General features: G+C 41.4%; 1 protein-coding gene across 1 annotated transcript in view; it reads left to right on the plus strand.

Annotated features, from left to right (window-relative positions):
• Nucleotides 1–3,875: 3,875 nt before the first annotated feature.
• Nucleotides 3,876–22,609, plus strand: part of DAAM1 (dishevelled associated activator of morphogenesis 1) — a 199,467-nt gene continuing 180,733 nt past the window's right edge. Inside the window, exon 1 of the mRNA XM_003408683.4 lies at nt 3,876–4,145. The gene's annotated coding sequence lies outside the window, so the exon portion shown is untranslated. The remainder of the gene's footprint in view (nt 4,146–22,609) is intronic.

Below are 22,609 nucleotides of genomic sequence, written 5' to 3' on the forward strand. Positions count from 1 at the left end.
AGTCATCTGAGATAGGGCATTCAGTTTCTCTCAGGAATTTGAAATTTGGGACGAAGAGGTAGAGAGGCTGAGGGATGTTAGAGCTGTGCTCTCAAGAGAAGGTCAGTAAACTACTACTGTTTAGGTCCCCAGAGCTGCCCCAGTTCTTGCTGTTCCTGAACCTTGGTTGTTTAACTCCTCCTCTGATTATATGTAGGATACTCCAAATCCTTTGAATAAACTCCACTCCCTTCTTTGTTTTGTATAAACTGGCCATACAAAGTTCCTGTTGCCTGCCCCTAAAAGAACTTTAACCAAGGCTTGAGTATATCAGCAAGTGTTCCACCAGGAGAACAGAAACCATCTAAGTAGTTAAAACAGAGATAATACAGCATAAGGAACTGGTCATACACAAGTGATAGAAGGTCTGAGAAGCCAAACATGCATCCTAGAGATTAGCAACAGCAGGAAACTACCTCCCAGGCTGGAGGGACAAAGGGAAAAGGTGGTGTGAAGAGAGGCCCAGTGACCTGGCTGAAGCTGGAACCACGACATACCAGTCTAACGGGGAGAGGCTGCTGTCACTGCCAGAAACATCACCCAAGGCAGAAGAGGTGAAGAAATACCCTGGCTTTTCCCTTCTTTCCACCTCCAGTCTCCTAGGAGTGCCTCCTCAGGCTGAGAAGCATGGGACAGCTCCCTCTGATACCAGGGAAAGACAAGTATGGATTTGAGAACCACCCAAGAACAGGCACTGTTCAGCTCTGAATTTGTCATTATTTTCCTCAAAGTACTTTTTGCCTACTTACAAATTAGAGTGAGATGATATGGAGCCCTGGCAGTGCAGTGGTTAAGAGCTACTGCTGCTTAACCAAAAGGTCAGCAGTTCGAATCCAAGATGGTACGTGTATGCTATATAATTTCTAATCGTCTCCTGTTAAGGATAAGAATTTTTTTTTTTATTTAAATAGATTTTTATTAACTTGTTCCTTAATTAGGCCTGACATTTCTGAGATAGCCTTTAGGGGGAAATTGCAGCTGATATTAAGAACTAGCATTTGTATAGTTCTTTTCAGTTTGAAAAGTTTTTTCACATTCCTCTTCTGATTTAATCTTCAAACACCTTTTGAAGCAAGTATTACTGTTAACCTCATTTTATAAATGAGGAAACTAAGGCTCAGAGAATGAGTAGCTCAGAATAAGCAAAGTCATACTGCTTAAAAGTGGTTAAAACGGCATAATCCCCAACCTGGGCTCAGCACACAACCTCGTTTGTTACAAAACACCAAGCTATTGTTTGAAAAACACATGGAAGGATACAAACTTTAAATTCTTTCTTTCTGTTGATACCTCATTTCCTCCCTTATCTAAAACCCAATATCTAGAGTAAAACCTTGTAGCCAGACTGAAAGAGGTTGTTTTGAAAGATCAGCAAAATGCCCCATGGCACTTCCCCCCTCCCCCCCAGCAGTTGGTCAATTGAATCTATTCTCTTCAGTGGTCATACAGGTTCCTAATTAATAAACCATGATTATGGAATGAGGCAGGGCCTTTAATAAGATTATTCCAGAACAGCAGCAGCTGTTTAAAGGGGAAAAAAGTAAAGAAGCTCTTTTGACTAAGACTGTAAATCAAGATGGAAAGAGTGAGTAGTTGTTTTTGATGCCTTATGAGACTACTTAGTCTTCTACAAACAATTATATACAAACACACACAGTGAGTATATGTGAAAGTGAATACATGTGTGTGAGTTCCTTTTTGTGTCCACAGAAGTTGTTACAAGTTTCCTCTGGTCCCAGGTCCACAGATTGCCTTTCTGATGCTGGAGCGCCATCTTTGCTTTCCCTGGTTACCAAGGAGACAGTGTGGCGGGACCAGTTCAAATCTACCACTACTTCTAGAAAAACACCTCCAAACACAATGCTTATCTATCTATCTAGTTTATTGTGTATGCGGTCCTTTTTATCTGGAGATGAGTTATGTCACATCTTTGTAATATTAATTGCTATGGAGAACGGGTTTGTTTTTCTTCTGGCAGACCCCAACCTCTCCTTCGTCGCTGAACACTCAGAACTTGCTGTAAGGTGATTGCTCCTACAAAGGTACTCTTCAGAGTATACCTCAATTACATATAAAGATAACACCTGTATCTATAAGGCTAAGCCCTAACTTACAGAGAGGCTCCACATCCAATCTATTGACTCAATAAATTTCAGCCACTGATTATATTTCCATCTAAAAGCTTTACATAGTTATAAAACTGAGAGAGCCTTTAGAATCATCCTAGGTCAAGTTTCTTTCTTAAAGTTTTGCCATGAAATGAATGACAATACATTAAGCCTACCCATTAGCTAGAATATCCTGACCGTACTCCTAAATCTGATAGCCAAAGGAACATTTGTATTGCCTGGGTTCTATTTAAGACAATATTTGAAATGGACTGCATATGTCAGAACAGAAGAGCCACATTCAATATTATCTTCCTTCAGTGGAGAAAAATGTGTCTGGTCTACAAGAAATAGGCTCGTTAAAAGAAAATCAGAATTCAGCACTAAAACCTCACTCTCAGCAAAACAAAACATTTCTCTCTCCCCTGAGATCCTCAAATAGATCCATGAATATTTTCCACTTGAATCAAAGTTAGTGTTGCAGCTCAAACAAGAATATAAAAGTGATAAGACTGACCAAACAATTAGGTGGAAAGGCCTTTGAAATCTTAATTGTAAACCTTCTTTAGGAAGATGTGAAGCCCATTTCATAGCTTCTAAAGATTTTGCTCCAGAGATGGGAGCTGTAAGCTGATTTTTATATGTAATTGAGACACATCAAATATTTTAATTTACAACTGGAATAACTAGATGGATTTATATTTTCATTTAAAAATACACCTGGGGACTTCTCTCACTGTTAATTTTTAATACCTGGCATTCATTGAATAACGGTAAAAATGCTTGAGAGGAATTTTATATACGAAAAAAAGGGGCGGGGATCAAAATTCTACATTCCTTTTCCTTCCCTCTAGGTAAACACTCAGGTATGTTAATATCATGGCCATTCTTCCACAGCATGGTGTTGTTGGGTTTCAAACTAAAACCTCTTGCTGTCGAGTTGATCCCGACTCATTTAGGATCTTTGAAAAAATATTTGAAGGAAAAGACATGAAAAATGAAGGGAGAGTATTGTGAAACACACACACATTATTAAAACTTTAAGATGTTATCTTCCTCGTAGTTGGGAACCATCAGCGCGGGAAGTCTGTTGCAGAGATGAACAAAAGCATGGCTGCACGACAGTATTATCTCTGCAGTAACAGAAAGCTCCCTGACCGAGGGTTGCGGCGACTGTGTATTACACCGCGTTTTTATTAATGACAGCCTCCGTTATTCTGTCAGCTCGGCCAACAAAACTGTCCCCCGCTTTCTGCTTGGTTACCCGGGCTCCGTAAAATGGGGGAGAAGGGAAAAGAAAAGAGAAAGGTGAATTGAAAGAAGTGGGGCCCACAAGAATTCTACCCCTTCGGCGCCGGCATCTCCCCATCCCCAGGGTCGTGGGGGAATTCCAGGACCGCATTAACCCAGAAACCAGCGCATCCTATTAATTAGTGTCTCGGCTTGGGGAAGGCAGTGAAAGCCTTAATCTCTTCCCGGCTGGGAACAAGAGAGCCAGATTGGTTAGAGCTCCCTGGCCGGCGCGCATGAGCCCAGGACTCCTCAGAGCCCGCACGGGATCCACTAAAGGTCAAGTCAAAGGCCACGACCGGAGGGTACCCCCGGCTGGCCCGCGCTGCCCGCAGCTCTGGCTGGGAACAACCACAGAAAACGCTCCAAAACTGGAGGGCGGGGAGGGGGCGGGTCCCGGCAGGGGCAGGGCCAAGGGGCGGAGAAGGAGATGCCGAGGAGCGCGTCGGGAAGGGTAGTTCCAAGAATTTCAGTAAGAAGGGCTCTTGGGCTCCGCTTGCCGGGTCGGGACTACAGCTCCCAGGAGTCTGCAGGACCTGTCGGGGGGTACATGCGCAGTGGGAGCCACATTGTAGCCTATCAGGCGGAGAGAGGGTGATGTCACCTGCGAGTTAGTAACCTACGAGCGGCAGTGAAGGAAACTGTTTAACCGGATCCCATTGTACCCGGAGCTCAGAGCCGCCTTTCCAGCATGCAGGGGCTGCTCAGGTAAGGGGGACGCGCCGCATTACCCGCCCTTCTCATTCATTAGGTGGCACCGCGCAGTGGCGCGGCGCTGGGCGCGCTTCCCCCGGCTAGGCGCTGGGCTCGCGGCGCGCCCTCCCGCTGCCTCCTCGGAGCGCCCGGGCAAGTAGGTAAATATTAAACCCGTCCTTCAGGTTAGATCTGGGTGGGAACGGGACGGAGACAGCTCCCAGCTGCCAAGCCGAGGATAGGAAAATGGCTGCAGCGCGGCGCAAAGCGAAGCGAGCCCCACGGAAGACGGGGGTCCCTCCCTCATTTTTTGAGGCTTACGGATGCCAAGAGAGCCGGCAGAGCACCACTCGCCGTCTTGCAGCAGGCACCCTGGGGCTGGGGTTCTGGGGTTCGTGGCCTCGGCGCGGGGCTGCAGACTTTGTAGCGGCTAGAGCTCCTGACCTGGCGGCTCCGAGAAGGAGAATCCCGAGGCAAGCTTGGTGGACACGAAGGTGGTGTCAGGGGAGGAGGGACTCCTGTACCCGTTCGCGTCAGAGCAGAACCCCTACCATCCCTGGCGCCCTAATTTCAAGCCCCATTCGAAAGGGGCGGGGTGAGTGTAAATCAGGCAAAGTTGGAAGTTAAATGTCTCAGAGCGAGAGGAGGGAAACTCGGCGTTGGGAGCGAGCGAGGGGTGTTGGCGGCTACAACGCTGGAAGGCTGCGCCGACTGCGTCCTGGGTTCGAGGCGCCGCAAAGCGCGCGCGCCTCCAGATCCCTTTCGGTAGGGCGTATCTCCGTCTCCCCTGCACTCTTCGCCCCTTCGGTAGAGAGCACGCATTGCCTGCCCCGGAGCCACGGGACGGGAGAGATGGGAAGGGAGGTGTATGTCGAATAATCTAATAAGGTTCGCTTTGAGGCAGGGGAGCTGGATAATAAGATTTTTCAGTTGCTGCCGAAAAGCCCATTGCTTGCCACCGGCTTGGCCTCCGACTGCAGACGTGCTTAAGGCCGAGAACTCTGAAGCCCTCTGCATTTCCTTTCCTGTTCTTGGCACCTTCATTCTTTGGGGTACTCATTCATCAAATCATGCTAAGGTCGCTGTTCTCAAGGAGCTCACAGTCTGGGGTTGGGGTGTTCTGTCTCGCCCCCACAAAATATTTCGGTGGGCTCATTTCCCCTATCCCCACTCGCCCAACCCACCCCCCTTCAGGAGAGCATCGAGCAAATGCCACCCGTGACTGTTTGGCTCCCATGAGAGCTGGTTCGTTCCTTTCACTGAGCTGGTAGTTTCTTGAGACTCGAGCAGGACCCTGTGAATTGGAGCGGAGTTTGCCTGCAAGATGAATTCCGTTGCCATGGCGACTCCTGCCGTCGGAATCTTAACAGCTCCCACTGCTGTTTCGATTCGACGCGGCTCTGCGGGCAGCTGGGAGGGCGTGGTCAGTGGGTGTGGTCAAATGCTTTCCTTGGGCCCAGCTGCTCTCTCGTCACCCCTTTCACAGTCCCAGGACTCTCCCCATTCTCTTAAAAATAGCTTGGACACAGTTCTTAGACCTGTATCTCTCTGGTGCCCAAACCGCATCTCTCCACCTCTCTTTCACAAACGAATTGTTTGGAGCCTTTTTCCTGAGGCAAGACCTGAAAATTACAATCGAAAGCTCTCTTTTTCCCCTTTCAAGCTAGCTGCAGCATTTCCCAGTAATGGAGCAAACAGTGTTGGAGGCAACTGGCTGTCTCACGAAGGGCGCTCTCTATTTATTCTGCATGAAGAGAGCTCCCTGGTCACCAGTAAAGGTCAATTTGCTCCAGGTGCAGCTGGTCGGAAGTGATCAACGACAATTAACAACTGAAAGCTAGTTTCCTCTGACTATGAAATTCAATTATAGAAGACACTGCCAACACTCATGGTTCTCATAAAATGTAAAAGCCTGCCTAGAGGATGCAGGTGTTTGAGGGCGAAACACCCTGGACAGGGAACTAGGACACTTGGGTCCTGCTCTGGCTCTGTCATTACTGGCAACCTCACTCTGGGGTGAACCTCTGTACCTCTGGGGACCTCGGTCTCCTTATTGGTAATGTGAGAAGAAGGGTATAGAGCGTTTCCTGGAGTTGATTCTAGATATAAAATCGATTGACTTCGAGCCTTACTTGTATGGCAAAATGGCCTGGTTCTTCATGGCAACCTTTCAAAAGGGCAAGACAGCTAGTATTACTCCCAGCAGTTGGACTTCCATTTATACTTTCAGCTTAGAGCTAATTGTTTAGGTCTTGCCTTTTTACAGATTCTTGATGAAATGCAGTTATTTGTAACTTGATTGTATTTTACAAATGTTTTGTTTTCCCTTTGCTCGAATTTAATGCCAAGGTGCATTATCACAGACGTTGCAGTTAAGTGGGTAAAAGTGTGTATTTGTTGAGTGTCTATGCATTTACATTGCTATGCAGGTAAATGATTAGGGGATGCTATGTGCCAGATGCTTGACATTCGTCGTTCTCATTTAAGTAGGTGGTTAGGCGCCTGTGAGGAAACAGGATCAGACAGTTGTGACTTACTGTTTATTTTTGTCCTGGAATTTATCACTAACTGAAAGTCTCTTTCATTTGTCTGTTTACTTCTTATTTCGCCTACTAGACTGTAAGCTCTCTGAAGGCAGAGGCCTTTGTCTTGCCCATCCCTGTCTCCTCAGTATTTAGATCAGTGTTTTGCCATTGTAGGTATTTAATAAATATTTGTTGAATGAGTAGTAAGTAGTAGAGACATGATTGGAGATACAAGGTCTATTCTTTTCATTGGTAGTTCTGTCATCAATTGTAACATTCCCCTAAACTGCTTTCTGCCAAGTGGTTTCATCTCAGAATAAACCAGAACTCCTGTGTGGCATGTGACTTGAATATTAAGGGCCTTCACTGTGTTTGAAATAAAGAGACATGTTTTCTGATTATTTGCTTTTGGAATATACTCACCCACATAAAATATATTTCTAGTTATAATTTCCTATCATTACCCAAACCTGGGATTTCTAGATTTCTCTGTTGCGCTATACTTGGCCCAGATAACTTTCCCAGGAGGTCAGTGACAGGAGAATAGGGAGAGAGAGACAAAGGCAAAGACACCTAAAGACTTTTGCCAGATCACCAACTGGTCTGAGGCACCTTTTGCGAAGAAGAGCTGGGAGACGATAGACCTCATCTGGGGTGGAGTTGTCGTACAAACAAGCTCAGTTGTCCGAAACTAGCTGATGTGAGGGAAGAACAGGGTGGGGGCATTTGTCCAATTTTTGTAACATTCTGTTATCATCCAGTAGTCGGATCTGTGGGTTTTCAGAAGTATCAGTCAGTGAGGAAGTGTGATAGTAAAGAGAGTGCAGTGGGTTATGTCCTTGGGTGGTGCTTACAGCTCTGTGAATAGGTGCCAAGGAATGTGAATCCTGGTTTTCTTGCTTGTGGACAGGCTCAGGGTGTTAAGAATGTATGTGTCTGTGTGTGGTTTTATTTGAGCTACTTTGTTTAGAAGGCTGCTTTTAGTGTTGGTACCATGGTCATCAGAACAAATAAGATGTTTACAAACTAAACAGTTAAGATTGAAAGTGTTTCATTTTGTAAATATTTTGGGGTGGTATAAAGAGTGGCTTTAGCTTAAGAATCTTGAGGTCTCCTGTGAAATCACTTAAAAAGTTACAGCTGTTGGATCAGGGGAACTAAGCTTTTCCAACAAAACTTGGTACTACTAAGAGCCTTAGGTGTTTGGTTCAAGAAATAATCACAGAGCTTGTAACTGCTGGGGCCCTTCCTGACTTTGTATCACTCTTGTTATTTCCAAGCTTGTGTTTTTATTTCAGGAAACAAAGCAACTTTGCCAACTTAGGTTAACAAACTTGCTCTTTGCCTAGAGAAAATTCCTCTACTTTCTTTTGATATTTTTCTTCTTTGGGTGAGGCATGTGGGCTACTGTCACATTTTTTGGTATGACATTTTCTAACTTGGTTGTGGAGAAAATCTCGTAAATGAATATATGTCTCAACGCTCACACCATCTGTGTTAGCGCTTTCCCCAAGAACTCAAAGTTTAAGAATAAGAAGCAATAGATAGCACAGGTGCTATTTAAGAAATCAGTAAAGAGAGCAGGGACCAATGCAGAGTTTCTGTATGGGAGGGCTGGGGGATAGGGTTAGGTAGGCAGGACAGGCTGGGGCAGAGGGTACCTTTCTGGACATTGCATTTACTTAGCAAGTGTACTTTTTTTAAAATGTAGATTGAATTTATATTGAGAGGCTGGAGGCTGCTGATAGGGATTGAACTTGAAGAGTGGTTTTAAAGCGCCTCCCCCTTTCCCTCAAACCATCCTCTAAAAGTAACCCTCCTCCCCCAAAGAGGGACTGATGAAGATGAGATCCAAGTTGATTTTGGCATCCTACATTCCACTCTAGCAGACTCTATAGCTAAAAACTGTTTTCCTTTTTATTTTTCTGATATCCTTTCCACTATTTCAGGAGCAGAGAAATGAGCATTTCAGAGGTAGTCTGAATTCATAGCAGATGTGTCTGAAAACAAGTTAAATCCTAGGAGCACAGCAGCAAGTATACAGAGCCCCTCTCCACTCCTACTCCAGTCGAACCAGATGACCTAATTCAGCTTTGGCTTTGGTTAGCTTATTTTCATTTTTGTTTGAACACTCCTCATTTTTACCCTTATCTCTGACTTGATGGCAAAGGGTTTGGTTTCTTTCTTTCTTTTTTTTTTTTTTCTCTGACTTTCAGCAGTGATGGGCCCCACATCTGGAAAGGGCACCACCTTGGGTATCTAAATTCTCCTTGTGCTTTCAGATCCAGTTCGAGTGCCAGAGCTTCCAGGAAGCCTTTTCTGCCTATCGCCCAACTTGGATCTCAGCGCCTCTGCTCTTTACTCTGTACAGCCTGACCACACAACTTAGTACTTATATCTCATGTAATTCTAACAATCAACCTATGTAAGATGCTTACCTTCACCAGACTTTTCTATTGCTTTATATAGACTAAATCATTGACTCCTCGCAATAACTCTGCTGTAGATACTGTTGTCACCATTTTAGAAATGAGGGAACTGAAGCATGATGAAGTTAAAGGGACTTGCCTAGTTTGGATCACAGAACTGGTAGGTGACAGATCAGGATAGGGAACCAGATAGTCAGGTTCTTTCCACAACACACTACTGGTTGATTAAAAGTGCTTCTTTTTGAAATGTTTTTTTTTTTTTTTTAATTTTTATTGTGCTTTAAGTGAAAGTTTACAAATCAAGTTAGTCCCTCATACAAAAATTTATATACACCTTGCTATATACTCCTAGTTGCTCTCCCTCTAATGAGATAGCACACACCTACCCTCTACTCTCTATTTTCGTGTCCATTTGGCCAGCTTCTGACACCCTCTGCCTGCTCATCTCTCCAGACAGGAGCTGCCCACATAGTCTCATGTGTCTACTTGATCCAAGAAGCTCACTCTTCACCAGTATCATTTTCTCTCCCATAGTCCAGACCAATCCCTGTCTGAAGAGTTGGCTTTGGGAATGGTTTCTGTCTTGAGTTAACAGAATGTCTGGGGACCATGACCTCTGGGGTCCTTCTAGTATCAGTCAGACCATTGAGTCTGGTCTTTTTATGAGAATTTGGGGTCTGCATCCCACTGCTCTCCTGCTTCCTCAGGGGTTCTCTGTTGTGTTCCCTCTCAGGGCAGTCATCGGTTATAGCTGGGTACCACCTAATTCTTCTGGTCTCAGGCTGATGTAGTCTCTGCTTTATGTGGCCCCTTCTGTCTTTTGGGCTCATAATTACCTTGTGCCTTTGGTGTTCTTCATTTTCCTTTGCTGCAGGTGGGTTGAGACCAATTGATGCATCTTAGATGGCCGCTTGCTAATGTTTAAGACCCCAGATGCCACTCTCCAAAGTGGGGTGCAGAATGTTTTCTTAATAGATTTTATTATGCCAATTGACTTAGATGTATCCTGAAACCATGGTCTCCAAACCCCTGCCCTTGCTATGCTGGCCCTTGAAGTGTTCAGTTTATTCAGGAAACTTTGCTTTTGCTTTAGTCCAGTTGTGCTGACCTATCCTGTATTGTGTGTTGTCTTTCCCATCACCTAAAATAGTTCTTATCTACTATCTAATTAGTGAAAACCCCTCTCTCTCCCTCCCCCTTCTCCTAACCATCAAAGAATATTTTCTTCTTTGTTTAAACTATTTTTTGAGTTCTTATAATGGTGGTCTCATACAATACTTGTCCTTTTGCAACTGACTAATTTTACTCAGCATAATGCCTTCCAGATCCCTCCATGTTATGAAATGTTTCATGGATTCATCGTTGTTCTTTATTGATGCGTAGTATTCCGTTGTGTGAACCAAAACCAAAACCAAACCCAGTGCCGTCGAGTCGATTCCAACTCATAATGACCCTATAGGACAGAGTAGAACTGCCCCATAGAGTTCCAAGGAGCGCCTGGTGGATTCGAACTGCTGACTGTTTGGTTAGCAGCCGTAGCACTTAACCACTACGCCACCAGGGTTTCCATTGTGTGAATATACTATAATTTATTTATCCATTCATCTGTTGATGGACACCTTGGTTGCTTCCATCTTTTTGCTATCGTAAACAGTGCTCCCATGAACATGGGCGTGCATATATCTGTTTGTGTAAAGGCTCTTATTTCTCTAGGATATATTCCAAGGAGTGGGATTGCTGGATTGTGTGATACTTCTATTTCTAGTTTTTTAAGGAAGCACCAAATCAATTTCCAAAGTGGTTCTACCATTTTACATTCCCACCAGCAGTGTATAAGTGTGAAGTGGTTTTTTATGGTCTGCTTTTCTAAAATGAAAATCAGAAAATGTAGCCTGAAATTAAAAATGTTGCTTTTGAGCATTTGAATAATAAAACTCTTGAACTTCCTCCTTTTTGCTGTTTGAATGATAGACAAATTATTGAAAAGGGAAACACTTTAATATTCCATCTCTAAATCGATCTTTTTTTTTTTTTAAATCTTTTTTTAAAATCTATTTGGTGCTTGTCTAGCATTAGGTCATATTTGCACTTGAGATAAATTTTCATTAGGTTGAATTCCTTATCTGGAAAAAAAAAAAAAAAGCTTCCCACCCAGAAGAGGGCTGCAGAAGCCTACATTGAAAGAGGGCCCATGATTTCTTAGCTTTCCTTCTCCCCGTTGTCTTTTTATTTTTTTTCCCCTGTTGTCTTTTTAACATGAGTTCTTTTGAAAAGAAAATGAAAACTTGAGCAGTAGTCAAAATGTAATCTAATACTGGATATCATCAGATTTTAAGATAAGTTCCCCCGCCCTACCTCAGAAGAGAGACTTTTATTTGTTTTTACAATAGAGCAAATATGGCACCAATTATACAATTGCATTTCTTTTAAACTATAGCCACCATTGTGAATTAAATGTGTAAAACTAGGGAAGTAAATTTGTTTTCTAATCCAATTGGTGTGATTTCCTGACTTACAATAGATCTTTTCCTTTTGGTTTAAAACTGAATATTGTGCCACTTTCACAATATTCAATGACAGCAATTGACTAAAACACAAACTATGTCATTTAGGGAAAAAATAAGAAAGCTTTGTCCAAACAGTATATTGCCAGGAAGGAAAAATGGAAAAGGTTTGCTAGTGATTAGGCTACTTAAACATAATATTCACCCAACAAGTATTGATTTTAGAAGCTTTTTTCTTTTTCTTTTTTTATTCATCTTGTTATACTTCTAAGTATGCCATTCACCTTTAGTAATAACCCGAGCTCATTCTGTTCTATAAATTGCACCAGGATTGAAGTTGAAGATTACCTTTATTTCTGCCAGGCACACAATTAGGGTCACCTATTAAACTGGTCTTTGTCATTTTCATTTCTGAGGAAAGTAGCTGCACTGTGACTGGCAAAGAACATTGCCCATCTGATGGACTTTCTGAATTTAGACTTCCAAGACCAGATAGCCCAGATCCCAGCCTTGGGCATTGTTTAGTCCCTACAGATGCTCATCTTTTGTTTTTTGAGATGGGTTCTTATATTCTGGCTTTTTGGCTCAGTTCAGTTGGTTAGTGACGTATGAAGCAGGTCAAGGGCATGGGTTACCTTTGCCTTGTTTTGAAGCCACAAACTGTACCTGTAATCCTAGTCAGCTGTTTTTTTTTTTTTGTTTGTTTGTTTGTTTTTTGAACTCATCTTCTTGACCACAAAAGAGACTAGGTAATACATTATGGGTAGGTCAGTGCAAATTCATCACCACTAGAGACTATAGGTGGAGCACTGGTGCCCAGTGGTTAAGCGCTATGGATAGTAACCAAAAGGTTGGCAGTCCAAATCCACCAGCCGCTCCTTGGAAACCATATGCGGCAGTTCTGCTCTGCCCTATAGGGTCGCTATGGGTTGGAATTGACTCAATTGCAATGGGTTTGGTTTGGTTTTGGTTTAGAGGCAATAAGCTAGAGGCAAGGCATTACCAGCAGTTTGCCAAGGAACTGCACCCATTTCTGACAGATACCCTCCTACAAAGATGGGGTGAAGACAATGAGGAGCTTCCTAAAAGTTTGCCAGAGTCCATGGGCTTGATTTTAAATTTTTCTTAGGGAAGTAGAGGGTGTCATTAGTATTTTGGTGCCACTTCTGAGATTTACTCTTCTTCTGTAGAGCTTGTATAGATTTGCACCCTAGAAGAGTGAAACAACAACAACAAAAAACCACACCCATTGCAATTGAGTCAATTCCAACTCATAGCGACCCTATAGGGTAGGACTGCCCCATAAGAGTGAACGATGATGATATTCAACCTCATTCTCCAGGTGAGATAGATTGTTTATATGTGCCCAGGCTTAACTTTCATGGCAATTTGGTAAAATCCAGCAGTGAAATGTCAAGGCATAATTTCTAAATTGGAACCTTCAGCTCTGTAACAGAGGGTTAGACTAGGGGCCCTTCAAAATCCCAAGAATTTATTGCAAACCTTATTGTAAGAAATTAAAGGAAATGAAATGGAAAACTTAACCCATTTGAAGGACCTTACTTCATTCTTTCTCTACCTTACTCTTGAAAATTGATGGATATTGTTGATACAGAAAATGTCAAGTAGTCTGTTCAAGGCAACAAATTTAGGGTTAAAAAAAAAAATGCAGTCTCCAGTTACACAATATTGGTGGCTGTTATTTGATTTAGAACGATGATGGCAAAACAAACAACAATAACATTTCTGTTTCTTTCCCATCCTGTTTGTGTGTGGTCATCATGTTTGCATTAGAGGTACAGGTTTTCCCCAATGCTGACCACTCAGTGCTAATTCAAGCTAAAAGTCAGAGAGAGGGTATGGAAGGAATAAGTGCTGGAATTGTAGCCGAGACTGGTTGCACTGTGTCCTCAGAAGGTTAAATTAACAGCTTTCTTCTATAATTTTGTATTTTTAAAGTCAAGACCTCTATGTCCCATTTAGGGTTTAAGATGCTATGAATGGGTAACACAACTACAGGAGTGTTCAGGAACTGGGGCAAGAAATTGCCTTGCATATATTTTTGGATAAAGGGTTGATTAAAAAAAAAAAGAGAGACAACATATGATTTTTAATTTGACACAATTTCTTTTCAGCCTGTGACTGAAATTCCCTTTTTTCCACACCCCACCTTTCCCTGCTACACTTGCTGGATTGTAGTTTGAGTCAGAAGGACCAGTGAATAGCTTCCTTGCCATTTCTGGTCCCATGGCCTCCCTGTGGGCAGTGAGACATGTGTCCCCAGTCTGCCAGATTCTGTAGCAGAGGAGCCATAATCACTGACCTTATGATGAAGACATCTCCCCCACTAACCCCCTTACTAGGTGGCTCAGTGGGTTTTTTGGGATGGGTGGCAGCAGAGGGAAAAAGGCTTACGTTTTAGTTTTCCCAAGCTCACTTGTTTTTCTGATAGAACAAGTTGGGGGGAGTAGAAGGAGGGGAGGAGGACAGAGGGAGTTATTGGGTTTCGCTTATCTTATCATTTGTTTCCCTCTGGATTGCCTTTGTTTATACTGTCTCTTCAGGCCAGGAATTCCTCCAACAGAAAGCATGCATAGACTCAGGGATATTCATATCATGGCTTCCTTCTTCTTGTGTTCCCATTTGCTGATTTGGCTTTTCCTCTCCACAGCCTGATCCTGAAAGGAAGGCCAGAGGTATTTAACCTGCTTTTAATTTTTCCATTATGTGTAAAAGAGATTTTTAAAGCAAATGACTGTATGGATTATTTATGTTTGGTAGAGAGTTTAGCCACGAATGTTTGGCACCTTGAGTGAAACCCTTTCCATCATTTGGTTGGTTCTTAGCAATTGCACAAAGGAAAAGAAACAGCAGTTGGTTTTAGATTCAGATTTGGGTAATCTCCGTGATTCCCTTAAACTTCTTGAGCCTCTGTTTCCTCATCTGTGAAACTGTGTTCACGTAGAATAAGCTATCTCCTTGGTAAACATTCTAAAATTTTATAGAATGGTATCTTAAAATAATGACTTCACTTATGTGACATTGTGGTGTTTGATGTAATAGCTGCTGGGTTTCCCTGGAATGGGGATCAGTGAGAGGGGGCCCTATTTTTTCACCTCCAGAGCTTCCAGCCTTAGCCCCTGCTCCTAGCACACCATTCCTGAGACTCTTGGCTGGAGCTAGAACCCCAAGATTTGGCCCTTTGTCCAAGTTCATTCCTCTTAATAGCTTCTAGTCCCACTTCCCAGTCCCAGAACTCAGGAAGTTCCACGGGACATAAGGGATGAGACTGGACCAGGCTTTTTGGGGATCATCCAGATCCGTTTAAACTGATAATCTCTTTAAACCAGAGGTTGGCCGCCAGGGGTCTACAGAATGAATGCAGCCAACAGTCATGTTTTGAGGAGCCCCGGTGGCGCATTGGTTAAAGCACTCAGCTGCTAATGAAAAGGCCAGCGGTTTGAACCCCCAGCCACTCTGCAGGAGGAAGATGTGGCAGTCTGCGTCCCTAAAGATTACAGCCTTGGAAACCATATAGGGCCATTCTGTTCTGTGCTGTAGGGTCACTATGAGTTGAAATAAACTCAACGTCAGTGGGTAGGTCATGTTTTGTTTGGCCAGCACAACGTTATTTTAAAAATGGAATAATTTTAGTATTTCTAATTTCTGATTTGTCACAGACCTCACCTCAGCCTAGTGTCTCGTGCAGCCACTTGATTTATGTGATATGCCTTTACAACCTTGGAATCTTGAAGGTATTTGAGTTTGTAATCTCTGTTTTAAGCTAAATTAAAATGGGATGAGAATGCCTTTGAAGGTGTCCCAGCACTGGGCTGGTAAATGACCCATTCTTGGAAACCTCAATACTATTGACATTCTTTGTTGTGGGGGCTGTGTTGTACCTTGTAGGATGTTTAGCAGCATCCCTGACCCCTACCCACTAGATGGTAGTAGCACTGCCTCCCTCCCCCAGTTGTGACAACCAAAAATGTCTTCAGACATTGCCAAATGTCCCCTAGGGGACAAAATTGCCCACAGTTGAGAGCTTGTGCTCCTACCTGACAGATTTTGGATGGCCTGAGAACTTTAAACATTCGACCAGGCTTGGATATTTAGGGATAAATTGGAATTTATCTGGGAAGCCGAGCTTCCCTGCTCTTTTTATTTATTTGGGCAGTTGGTTAGAGCAAAGTAAAGGTCAGCAGATTAGACCCTTCGGGTTACTTCTTCGTTCTTCCATGACCACAGACTGGGAGGTCAGCCACATTTTAAGGACATATCCTTGGTCACAACAGGGGACTCCCTGAGACACTGATGCTGGGTCACAGCAAGCCCACCAGAACTAGTGAATAAACAACTTTGAAGCCTATGGCCTGTGTTGGCAGGTCAGTAATGTTATCTGTGGATAAAGACACTGAGACTTTGAGGAAAGATCAGCTTTGCCTTTATTGTCAAAGGCCAAAATGCTTAAAAATAAGTAAATAAAAGCCCTTCACCTTTTAAAAAAATGACAGTTTATCTCAAATCAACAGTGTGGGAAGAAAGCTCTGAAAAGGATTATCAGAGAGATGCTCCACTTTTTTCCTCCCCAAAGCAAGTATACCTTTTAAACTTGACTCTAAAACTTGGCCTTTGGCAACATTCAAACTTGCCTTGCCTTTCAGAAAAACGTTGATAAGATTTTCAGTGTCCAAAGTGAAAATGTTCTAAAGTTTTAATTAACCCAAGCTCTCTTCTTGAGCAACTAATGCCAAGATAATGCTCAGCCGAGGCACACACAGTTTCAGTTAGTTGAACCATAAACCCAAATTCCTTCCCAGAGGGACAGGTGGGACTTGTGAAGGGATCCGCCCTTCCTCCCCTGAGGCTGCTGTGTCTGTCTTATAGTGCCACCTGGATAAATATCAGAATTCTTTATAGTGGATCTTAAAAAGAGATACTGTACCTAGGATACTGATTCAGTAGATCTGCGGTGGGAGCCCCATCCGCAGGATTCTTAAGCTTCCCAAATAATTCTGACGCGTGCAGCCAGGATTGCAAACAAGTGGGGAAGAGGAAAAGATCTTGCATTTGGGAAATTGGTTGTAGTTGCAGATGAGGCAGGGACTGGCTGGTGGGTTAAATGCCCTGCTCTGCCTATATTAAAATGTTAGTCCATTTTAGGGAAACCGTGGTGGTGTAGCAGTTAAGTGCTATGGCTGCTAACCAAGAGGTCGGCAGTTTGAATCCACCAGGCGCTCCTTGGAAACTATGGTGCAGTTCTACTCTGTCCTATAGGGTTGCTATGAGTTGGAATTGACTTGATGGCAGTGGGTTTGGGTTTGGGTTTGGGTCCATTTTAGAAGTCCCTGGGGTGAAGCAAATAGGCAACGTTGGTGGTTCAAGTCTACCCGGAGGCACCTCGGAAGAAAGGCCTTGGCGATCTACTTCTGAAAAATGAACCATTGAAAGCCCTATGGAGCTCAGCTCTACTCTGACCCACAAAAGGAGACTTCATGAGTTGGAACTGACTCAGTGCCATTTTGATGTGAATTTTAAAAAAAAATTTTTTTAGAATTTTAAATTTAGAATTTTTATCTAATACACTGAACCTAATCCTTCTGGTGATTTTGAAGGTTTATTGTATTTTGGCAGGTTTAACTGAAAAGCTTGTGGAAGTTATCATTTTCTCAAGATGCTTACCTGGGAGGATTCAAGTTATATACTAACCTATTGCTTAGAAGAAGCAAACAGAAACCACCCAATTGGAAATGCTCAGCACCATAAGCATCCTTAAGATAAAGTGGGTGGGAGAGGAGTTAGGGACTTGAATATTTAAATGCTCTTACAAACTTCTTTTATAGAAAAATGTAGATCTCGGAAAGGATCTAGATTATTTCACAGCTGATCTGTGGGCTTCCTATCCGACTCCTTCTGGCTTAATAAACATGGGGTAGTTTTGTTTGTTTGTTGCAAGTTTCTTTCCTTAGTCTACGCCGTATGCCAGCACCGTATCCCATTTGGAGGACATTGTTGTTATCCTAGAGTTATAATTACCAAAGGGAGAAGAGAAGAAAAAAGCTCTTTTTATCTGACATTTACTTAGATGGCGTTTCAGATCCAGACTTCTAGTAAGCATAGCAGAAGCAAGGGAATGACTACTTTTTAGGGGGAAAGTATTGTACTAGGCATTTTATGGACCGTCTCATAAGCCATGGAAGCAACACTTTAAAATACCATCTGCTAGTTCATTCAGCATGCAACAATGATTTTAATGTCAGGTGTGAACATTTTAGAATGCTGATTTAGAGAAATACTACATTCTTTCCTTTGGAGTACGGAAGTCTTGTTTCACTTAAATAAAACTCAGATCATCCTCTTTATCTTCAGCTTCTGAAATAAACAAATCACATTGTGCAACAGGTGAAGAGTCTCACCAACGAAAGGTTTTTTGCCTTCACTGGCAAGTAGTTTCATGTTTTGTGTACTTGGATCACGTCTGGCTTTTCAAAGGAATGTCCATAACATCACAGGAAGCAATACTCTACCAGTCCACATCAGCTTTCCTGATATTTGTTACTCCTAGATGAAGTCTTCTACCCTCAGTTCTTTTCTTCCCTAAATGCTGAGTTTGAACTTCAGCTGACCAAGTTTATCTAGAACTAGAGAATTCGTTAGCATGGCATGGTATTGAAGAATGACAGTTAAAAGGAAAAACAGATTATGAGGTTTCTTTTTGGGGTGATGAAAATGTTCTAAAGTTAGTGGTTATGGTTATACAATTTGTGAATATACTAACAACCACTAAACTATACTTTCAATAGTGAATTTTATGATATGCAAATTATATCTCAATAAAACTATTAATTTTTTTTAAAGACGGACTAAAAAGAATCAGACTTTAGAAACAGATTTTTAGACCTTAGGGATAATATCTGTTACTTTGCCACTTCTTATTTTCACATACATCACAATTTTCCCTCTAAGTAAATAGATGTAAAACATGGGCAAAGAAGAGTTGTGTTAATTCCTTAATATTTATGAATCACCTGAGACATGGGAAATTTTGTTACAAAGAAATTTTTATTGTAATGAAATATGGTCTGTATTTTTCTTATACCTCCTACCTAATCATGAGCTGGCCTCTTAGAGGATGAAAAGTTTTGCTGTATTTGATACCTGCCACGATGACAAACTAAGGTTTTTGTGATATGTTTGACTTAGTCACAATTTACTTTAAACTTGTTCCATTTGATTATTTAAAGGATTTTTCTGCCACGTAAGCTTTTAGACTGTAGAAAGCACCCAAGTATGTAAGCTTGCCTGTAAAGCTAACTGTGTGTGCTGGATAAGGAATACTTCATTTATAAGGGATTATGTAGCTCAGGGTTTCTCAAGTTTTGATACATGTTCTTTTGAGAAGTACTGCATTAAAAGTTAAATTGCTGCATGTTTAGGTACTTGGTGCCAATGGGATCATAAAATCACATGCGAAATAAGTCTCAAGATACTGTCTTAGTATTTCATTATTAGATGCTTATCCAGGCATATAATGTGTCCATGTGTATAGGTATTTAGAGAAATACATACATTTGAGAGTAAACCAAACATGTCAGGTTTTTCAGATTCCTAATACTGAGAACAATCTAAGTTTTGTGTACGTATAGTACGTGGATTAGTTCAGCTAAAATTCTTATAGAAAATATAGAATATAGAGACTTGTTGCATGGTATTTGGATTTGTTCAGTTATTTGACATCAGAGTTTTTGTTAAATCTGATTGTAGAGTCTTTAAAAAGAAAAAAAAAAAACTCTTAAGGAGAAAGCTATTTCAATTTTGAATTTAGGAAATAACCAGATTTAAATTGAGAAGATCATGAAATAATTGCTTTTTAAAAATGTTCTTAAAGAATATAATGTATATTTTAAATCTGCAGCATTGGAATATTTTATTTTTTAAAATGCAACACTTTGTAATGTTCTAAAGAAGATAATTTTGTATAACTGCCATTGGAAAAAAGAAGTGGTTATTTCATTTTAACCTTCCTTTTGGAGGAAAAAATAGCAGTGGATTGAGATAAGTAATAGCATAATAGTTTAAAATGCGATTGCAAAGGACCACGTAGTAAATACTTTAGGATTTATAGGGCTTTGTAGATCTCTGTCAACTACTCAACTCTGCCATTGTAGTGCCAAAGCATCATAGACAATGTTAACAAATGGGTGTAGCTATAAATAAAGTTCTATTCAGACACTGTTTACAAAAACCTTTAGAGAACCAGATTAGACCCAGGGAGAATAGTGGGCAGTTTACTTTAGGATGGTTTGGGCCTCCCTTTTTTTTGGAAAGTAGGTTTGGCTGCTTTGTGACTAATTGAAACTATGTTTCATATGGATAGCTATGTTTCTACCTTTCATATGCAATTGTGAGCGGGGGCTTTAGTGAAAACATTGTAGTTATTTGAAATTTTTACTTTATGACAATGTAAAAATGTAATTGATAAAGCGAAGAAGAATGCTTTTCCGAGTAATCTTATTTGATAATGCCTCAGTTTGGTGGGTGCTCCCACGAGTGTGCATGGGTACAACTGTGTGTGTGTGTGCGTGTGTGTGCGCGCGCGTACGTGCGTGTTTTGGGGAGCTCTTAAATTTTACAGAAGGGTGTTCGTAACTGTGAAAATGGAGAACCTGCAGAGGTTCTCCTGTAGCCCTTCTTGATGCACAGCTGATTGAATAACTCACTCAGTCTTTCTGTGGGTCAGATTTTCATCACTAAAATGAGATAATGACACTTGTCCCAGTCTTATGCCAAGAAAATAAATAGGAGAAAAATATTAGCATTTCTAAAATGCAAGATGTTAACAGCAGAAGCTCATTATAGTCAAACTACTTTGAAGTCCACTGGTAAGAAATATTGGAAATCAAACCTAATTTCTTAAATTTTTGATAAATTAATTTGTATTATTTTTAGCCACATTTAGCACAAAATGATAGATGTAAGAAGGAAAGTAGAATCTTGCTTGGATTTGCTTTGTTAAATTAGTAAAGCTCATTTGCCATAGCTTTCATTTTTTTTTTTTAATAATTTTTATTGAGCTTTAAGTGAATGTTTATAAATCAAGTCAGTCTGTCACATATAAACTTATACACACCTTACTCCATACTCTCACTTAAAGCTCCCCCTAATGAGTCAGCCCTTCCAGTCTCTCCTTTCATGACAATTTTGCCAGTTTCTAACCCTCTCTACCCTCCTATCTGCCCTCCAGACAGGAGATGCCAACACAGTCTCAAGTGTCCACCTGATACAAGTAGCTCACTCTTCGTCAGCATCTCTCTCCAACCCATTGTCCAGTCCCTTCCATGTCTGATGAGTTGTCTTCAGGAATGGTTCCTGTCCTGGGCCAACAGAAGGTTTGGGGACCATGACCGCCGGGATTCCTCTAGTCTCAGTCAGACCATTAAGTCTGGTCTTTTTATGAGAATTTGGGGTCTGCATCCCACTGATCTCCTGCTCCCTCAGGGGTTCTCTGTTGTGCTCCCTGTCAGGGCAGTCATCGGTTGTGGCCGGGCACCATCTAGTTCTTCTGGTCTTGGGATGATGTAAGTCTCTAGTTCATGTGGCCCTTTCTGTCTCTTGGGCTCATAGTTATCGTGTGACCTTGGTGTTCTTCATTCTCCTTTGCTCCAGGTGGGTTGAGACCAATTGATACATCTTAGATGGCCGCTTGTTAGCATTTAAGACCTCAGACGCCTCATTTCAAAGTGGGATGCAGGATGTTTTCATAATAGAATTATTTTGCCAATTGACTTAGAAGTCCCCTTAAACCATAGTCCCCAAACCCCCGCCCTTGCTCTGCTGACCTTTGAAGCATTCAGTTTATCCTGGAAACTTCTTTGCTTTTGGTCCAGTCCACTTGAGCTGACCTTCCGTGTATTGAGTATTGTCCTTTCCTTCACCTAAAGTAATTCTTATCTACTAACTAATCAGTAAATAACCCTCTCCCACCCTCCCTCCCTCCCTCATTTGTTTTTAAAAATAATTTAATTTGTCCTTCTTCTTCATTCTTTTTGTTGTGGCCTGTATGCAGAAACTGATCTGTTTGTAAATAGCTGGTGCTAAAGAATAATTTTCCAAAGAATTTTAAAATAAGATTCTTAATATTGCAAAATAAACACATGCCAATGATTTTATTGAACTCATTACTTAATGAGGGAACTAGTAAGGTGTTAAGATTAATTCAAAACAGAATTCGAAGAATAGATATATCTGCATCTAGATAATCTTTCTTTCTGTTTATCTGTCTACAGTGGAAATGGTGAAATGAATTTGTTAATAGATATAAAACTGGTTAATATCCTAAAGGACAATAAAATGTAATGTTTGCTTATCTTTTCTATAGCCATATAAAGTAATTGTATTTCTAGCATTATAAAATTCATTTACTTTGCTATGGACAAAACACCAAACCCTTGCTGGTGAGTTGATTCTGACTTATGGCAGCCCCATATGTTGCAGAGTAGAATTGCTTCATAGATTTTTCTGAAAAGGCTGTAATGTTTATGGAAACAAGTCTCTAGGGCTTTCTTTCCCAGCACCACTGGGTGGGTTCAAACCTCCAGCCTTTAGGTTAGTAGTCAAGCACTAACCATTCTGCCACTGCTATGGATAAGAGCCATTACATTACTATGCATTTTTTTTTTTTTAATTTCTACCTCTATAAAAAAAAAAAAATGCATAAATTGTCTGCCTGGCAAGTTCTCAAACTTTTCAGTCTTAAGGCCCTTTAACACTATTAAAAATTGAAGACCCTAAAGAGATTTGTGGGATATATTTATCATATTTGAAATTAGATCTGATAAACTTTAAAACTATTAACTCATTTAAAAAATAATAATAACAAAACCTATTTCATGTTAACATCAGAGTGATGACTTCATGGGTGTCATAGCTTTTGGAAACTCCGCTGTATACTTGTTGAGAGAATGAGAGCAAAAATGGCAAATAACATCTTAATGCTATTATGAAAATAGTTTTGAACTCAG

The sequence above is a fragment of the Loxodonta africana genome, chromosome 10 (genome assembly GCF_030014295.1).
Source record: "Loxodonta africana isolate mLoxAfr1 chromosome 10, mLoxAfr1.hap2, whole genome shotgun sequence".
Lineage (NCBI taxonomy): Eukaryota > Metazoa > Chordata > Mammalia > Proboscidea > Elephantidae > Loxodonta > Loxodonta africana.